The sequence below is a fragment of the Lonchura striata genome, chromosome 1 (genome assembly GCF_050655825.1).
Source record: "Lonchura striata isolate lonStrDom1 chromosome 1, ASM5065582v1, whole genome shotgun sequence".
Classification (NCBI taxonomy): Eukaryota; Metazoa; Chordata; class Aves; order Passeriformes; family Estrildidae; genus Lonchura; species Lonchura striata.
Genome location: NC_140703.1, coordinates 110,690,933 through 110,697,260, shown reverse-complemented (window position 1 = coordinate 110,697,260; position 6,328 = coordinate 110,690,933).

The following is a 6,328-nucleotide window of genomic DNA, read 5'->3' as shown; positions in this document are numbered from 1 at the left end:
TTTACTTCTCATTCCTCAAGAAAGAAGCATTGTTTTCTATCTAACAATGGCTGTAGCCCAAATGTAAAGCTCTTGGGGGAATAAGTGAAATTACATACCCTTCCAGTAAAGCCGACATCACTAATTACCTTCTTACCTTGCAGAATGTCAAATTAGTTGGAAAAAATAGATCAAGCTACTCTAAGCACAGTGATTAAAGTGATCAAAAGCTTATAACAGCACAGAGAGTGCAGCATGGTTTAGTTGTGCTATAACACCTGCACTTCAGGATGGAAGATAAGGAGAGGCCAGGAGAAATGTAAACATGAGCATTTTGCAAATGCTCACATTGAGTTTCACAAACCATCCCAAATGGGGACTTTGGGATTTAATCTCAAGCTTCAATCTCAAACTGTGTTTTCCAAAACAAGGCAAGGCTTGTGGAAAGAGGTAATATCCTTTCTTCTGACCTTCAATTATCCTGGCTACAAAACTCTGTTATGCCATTATTCTAGAGGCTCACTAATATTATTGTAGTTTGGATAGTCTGAAACATAAGATGCTGTTCAGATTTAAAAGACCCAGGCCAACTTCTGTGTCAGCATTCAACTCAACCTTCAGATTTTCTTCTGGAGTCTACACAACCATCCCCCTCTCTATCAGGAACAGAAGGATGGATCTCATTACTTCACTATATTTAATATTTTTCTTATCAGTGCTGCTCTGTGGGTAAGTGTTGAGTGTCTCTTCACATTTGGAGCCACCTGCATGCAAAAGTCAAAGCCTGGACTTTTCTTTAAGAAGCAGAAGTGTCTAAGCCAGCAGACTAAATTTCTGGCCTAGTCCATGGTGAAACACAGGTATCAAAGGAGGGTAATTTATTCAAACTCCTAGCTCCCTTCCTGGCCCTCAAGGCAGCACAGCTTCCTAATGCAGACCATGCTCCCACCATAGGAGCTTCCAGTGATCTAGCAAGAATTAGATGCAATAAACCCAGCCCTAAGTTACTTATCCAGTGTCATACTGGGAGCCTGCGGCAGATCAAAATTTAAATTCATGTTTCCTTGGGTCCTAAAATATTCCATTGTAATCCAATTATTTTGTTGTTTTGACTGCTTCCTCAGCAAGGTGGCAGATAAGTTCCTCTTGGACATTTAGGTTTGTCCAAGCCAAGAATCTTCAAGAAGCAGGTGAAAACTGTAAGAAATGGCAGTCACAGTGTCCATAAGGGTCCTCTTGTATAGCCCATGGAGATGAGAGAGCCTGTGTTAAATGCAAGAAAATTGGAGTTAAACCTGTGGACCCCATATGAATTATAATTGGCTGTTTTCATAAAGAAATCCCCCAGATGAATAGTAATTTTTGTCATAATGCCATTTCTCTAAGCAAATAGATACTCATCAATGGCTGTAAGCCAGAATACTCTAAACACTGTTGCATTAGTTTACAGCAGGACTGAATGTGACCCAGCATATCTCACAGGATGTTTGATAATCAGGGTCAGGCTGCTTTGAGGGATCTGGAATGATTGTTTCTGCTCTTGGCCTTGCATTTCTTCAGCCAATGATTGGGACAATTCTACAAAGTTTTTACAGACATTACTGGAAATTCTGGAGAAGATAGGATTCAGACTTATGAAATACATAGAAGTATTTGGCATCCTCATAAAGTGTTGTGAGGTAGAAACTCATTTTCTCCTTGAAACTGAGCAATATTCAACCCCAAGGTGCAGGAACATTACATTTTGCACAGAAAGGGAGAGCTGCAAAGAAATCAGGAATGAGGAATTTTGAAATCAGTTTGCTAACCAAAAGAACTGTTCTGCTAATTTGCATTTTCTGTCCTGCAGAATGTAATTTAGGAAGAAACCCCCCTCCCTCCCCCCAGTCCTTTATTTCTTATCTAGCAATGATTTTTTTAATAAAAGGTAGGCAATGTTCTCTGTTCATTAGCAAATCATCTGGAATCACTCCTGCTGCTCCTGAACATCTCCATCCTTGGGAAGCAGGCAGCAGTGTCAGTGCAGCACTGCTCATTGCAGAGTGCCCCTGGAGACAGGGAGGGAGAGGAGCTGCCTGAAAACTGCTGAGACCGTGGGGCTCCACCTTGGGCAATATTTCAGGTGCAGAGGAGAGGATGGAGAGGGAAGTTTTTATCAGCAGTTTATTCTCTATCCAATGTGCAGCTTGGCAAACATCTCAGATTTAAAGGGAATTCAGCCTTTTCCTTGACCACTGTTGCAAGCAGACACGTGTAAGCATCTGACTAAAGACTGTTTTCAGTATTTAGGGCAGAGCATCTCCACTGCTGCAAACGAGAAAGGGAGGGCAGTATTATTTTTCCTGCATGTGCAGCTAACAATTCCTGGAACCTCAGCTCTCCTCCCACTTCCTTTTACCCTTTCCTGGCTCCTTTCCTCTGGGATTTGACAACACTAACCTGAGGCTCTGGGTTACCCCTAACAATGCTTCTCCCCTCTTCCTTTTGAACCGTGCAAAATACTTAAAAAGTGAGATTTGTGGGTTGCTTTTGCATACAAAAGCCATGGGGAAAACAGAGATAGCACAGATCTCCTGGGGTTTCAGCTCTGGGCAGATCTGTGGTGCTCAGAGCAGTGGTGTGCAGAAACTCCTGCAGAGCCCAGCTGTCCCAGGACACCCACTGTGCTGCTGGGTGCCACATCCTTTCTGGATTCCTGCCACTTTCCTTAGGGCCTGCACTCAGCACTCAAAATCTTGAGCTAATTGTGACCCTAGTTTAATCCTTGCAGCACTCACCCTGCTGGCACAGCCTTGTGCCTGTGGCAAAAGTAGGGAAGAGCCTGCTGCCACAGGAGATCCAGGACATAACCTGAGGGGATGGGTCTGTACTTAAGAGGCTCATTACTTAACACCTCTTCCAGGCATTAAAGTCTCAGCACTGAATGGCTTCAAGAAGGATAAACACAAAATCTGGATGCAGCACTAGAAGTGGAAATGATGGGTAAGGGAAACAGTGAGTGCCACAAGCTTGCAGCTGGATTGAATGCTGGACCTGTTCTGCATCCCTTCTGCAGGGCAGAAAGAGGCAGCACAGCAGTAAGAATGGCAGGATGCAGCTTTGCTCAGGTAGTTCCTACAGCCAGGAAAGCATCTGGCTTTGCTTGGGTACTTCCCACAGCCCTGGTCTGTGTAAGGGGGAAGTTTTTCTTCTGCCTGACCACGAAGCAGGGACATGTCTGTTTTCCTTGTCACACAGGGAGGTTATGGCTGATCCCTAAAGGCAACCAATTCACCTGAATTTTGTCTCATGCTCTGACCCCTGGATTATCCTTCTTGCACATTTTCTGCATGCAAGGAAGACTGGAAACACAGCCCAGTTTGAGACCACAGTAATGTAGACCAAAGCCTTTTTATCACTGCTCACCATGGCAGATAGACCGTGGGATGTGGGCCACTGCCTGGTGCTGGTGCAGACCTGTGGTGTGGCTAGAGAGAAGCCAAATCCTGCACTAGGGCTATCACCTACAAGGGTTTCTTTGGAGAGCTGTCCTGCTGCAGTGTGCAGGCTGGCTGGAGATTGTGTCCCCTGGCTTCACAGGTCACCAATGCCCTGCAAGTGGAAGCCTGGCATGGCCAACAGCAGATCACTGAGCAGGGCATCTGCTTGGGAAGGGATTCACTCCTAGATTTCTTGTATGATTTGCCACTGTGGAAAGTCATGATGTGATATTTCTTAATAAAAGGACTTTAGAAAATATTATAAAGTTCTGTTTGAAACATTTTATTGTGTTCAGGTAGTGGGGGGTTGTCTTCCTTTCTCTGCCCAAGCTCAGAAGTAAGAAAAGCCTATTTTCGGTGTTTAAATGTGATGCTGCCTGTTTAACACCATAGTAGTGTTGACTAGACAACCCCACAGTGGCACAAGACTTTTGATCATAGCTACAAGGAAAGTTCTGGCTGAGGAAAGCAGCAGTAAAAGTGGTGTAACCATAAAAACTCTATTTCACCATGCATGCACACAGTTCAGTGCTCAACAGGGGACTGTGTTAAGTATTTACATTTATAAAGTTCTGTTCACTACAATGAGGGTTCTTGGTCACAGTGAAATAGAGGCAACTGCACCCACATTGGTTCTTAGATGACTCCTCTGATCCTCCTTTCCCCTACATCAGCAAAAACCTTTTCTCCCCTCTATAATCCCCATCAACAGAAGCAGTGGCAGCAGCCAGTGCAGTGCTGTGGTCATGAGGAAATTGCACTGGTGTTCCACCACTCAGGCTACAGCCTTTAGGACCTTGCACTGAGAAATGGGCAAAAGAAGGCTGACCAGCAGGATTTTCCCAGCTGCCTTTGGTTTGGTTGCATTTTTCTCAGGTAATTTTCACTCTCTGGCTCAGAAGAGTTGTTACCCACCTTGCTAGGCAGGGTATTTCAGGTCTGTAGGGTTCAGCTTTGGCACGCAGTGATGGCAGCTCTTTGCTCAATTTCCCATTGCTCAGGGCCAGTATGGGGTAAAGCAGCATTTCTCCTTCCCACTGATCCCTGCTGGAACCACACCAGCCCTACCTGTATCAACTTCACTTTCCTTTTTATTTAAAGTACAAATTAGCAGCCAGGAAAACACCTGGGTGTCAACCCCTGGCAGTCCTCAATTTCCCAGCGAGGGGCAGTGGAAAACTGGGAAATGAAAAGAAGAGCTGGAAAAATAAACTAAACAAAAAACCAAACAATACCAGATGTGTCCTAACTCCCTTAAATTGTAAGATTACTTAGGTGCCTACAGCTTCATAGTCCTATGGCTGTGACAAGAGGTATAGATATAGATATAGATATAGATATAGATATAGATATAGATATAGATATAGATAGATACAGATATATAGATATATAGATATATACAAGGTAGATTTCAGGGCACACAGCAGATCAGGTAGACAGTACCACCATAAATATATTTTTAGGTGTCATGGGGCAAATTCACAGAAAGTGGAATAGGAGCCATGTGGTATTCAGGAGTACAAGTATTTACAGAAAGATTCAGCATTATGGAAATTTCTGCAAGAAGGTTTTGTTGGGGAAAATTTAATCCCCATCTCCCACATACCTCCCCAGTGCTTAAACTACAAGAATATACTTGTTCCCTAATTACAAAAGAGCACCAAGGATCTATTAGTATTTCTGCCAGTGGGATTGATGAATGTTGGCATAATCAGAGAAACTCTTGACTGCAGGATTTCAAGTGTCCAGATCAGCTCTGGAGCTTGGAGAGCAAAAGAATGAGGACAAAAAAGACTGGTGAAAGAACAAAGTGGTAGGTCAGAGTGCTTGTTGCCAAGCTAAGTGGCATTTTTAAATTCTCTATCCAAATCAGATAATCCAGGAAAGGTAGTCCAGACTAAATTTATGACATTCTGAATGCCTTGCACCTGTTCTTAACAGGGTAAAATTTCCATTGCCCTCTAGACAGGCCTTAGTGAAGGTCTCAGTAACACCTTGGAACATTCCCTGACTGGGTTGTGCAACCTTTGCTCGCACTGCTGCCCTCACTTCAGGAGCCTCTTTGCAAAAGCCATTCCTTGTACTCCCTGAACCACTTTTGTGTATATTTGCACCTTTGATGTAGAGGTCCCCTTTGCAGAACCTCCCATGCAGGGATCTCCAAGACCCATATAAATATTAGTTATGAAATTCTAATGCAAGCCTGTGAAGTGGTTCATGACTTCTTTTTGTTCTACGAGAAGAAGAGTAAACAGAGGTGCAGAGCTGGTAAGTGCTTTGCCCAAGGTTAGAAATGTAGGTGGAGCACAATTGGAACGAAGGGTATCGGTGGAAATGTAGGGTCCTGTGCTCAAATCCTTGTTTACTGACAGAACTGCAATTTTCAGACTGCACTGAGAGTTCATTTGGCCTTGGTCAAACCTCAAGATTCCCTGCCATTTCATTTATTTGCCTTTGAATATGTTGATTAAAGGAAACGTGGGTTTGTTGCCAGGCTGACTCTGCCCTGTTGTTTGCTGGGCTGGTGGGCAGTGCAGGGGGTGGGGATGCTCCAGCACTGCCTGGTGACTGTGAGGTTGGGTGGCTGTGTAACCTCAGTTATCCACAGGCACTTCACCTCTTACATTCTCACCTTGGTGGCCAGATTCCAGTGCTTTTGTGTGCAAAACAAGGGCTGAAGGTGCCCCCCAGCAGGCAGCACCCACAGCTATCAGATGATCTCCCTCCCTCGCAGCCACCACCACCTCTGTGAAGCCTTCACCTGTTGTGTGCTCCCCCATCACCGCTGATAGCATCGCCACCATGACCTTGAAATCCTGCTCACAAGTGCCACCCTGTCTCTTAGCAGAGGGAAATCAGATTTCCCTTCC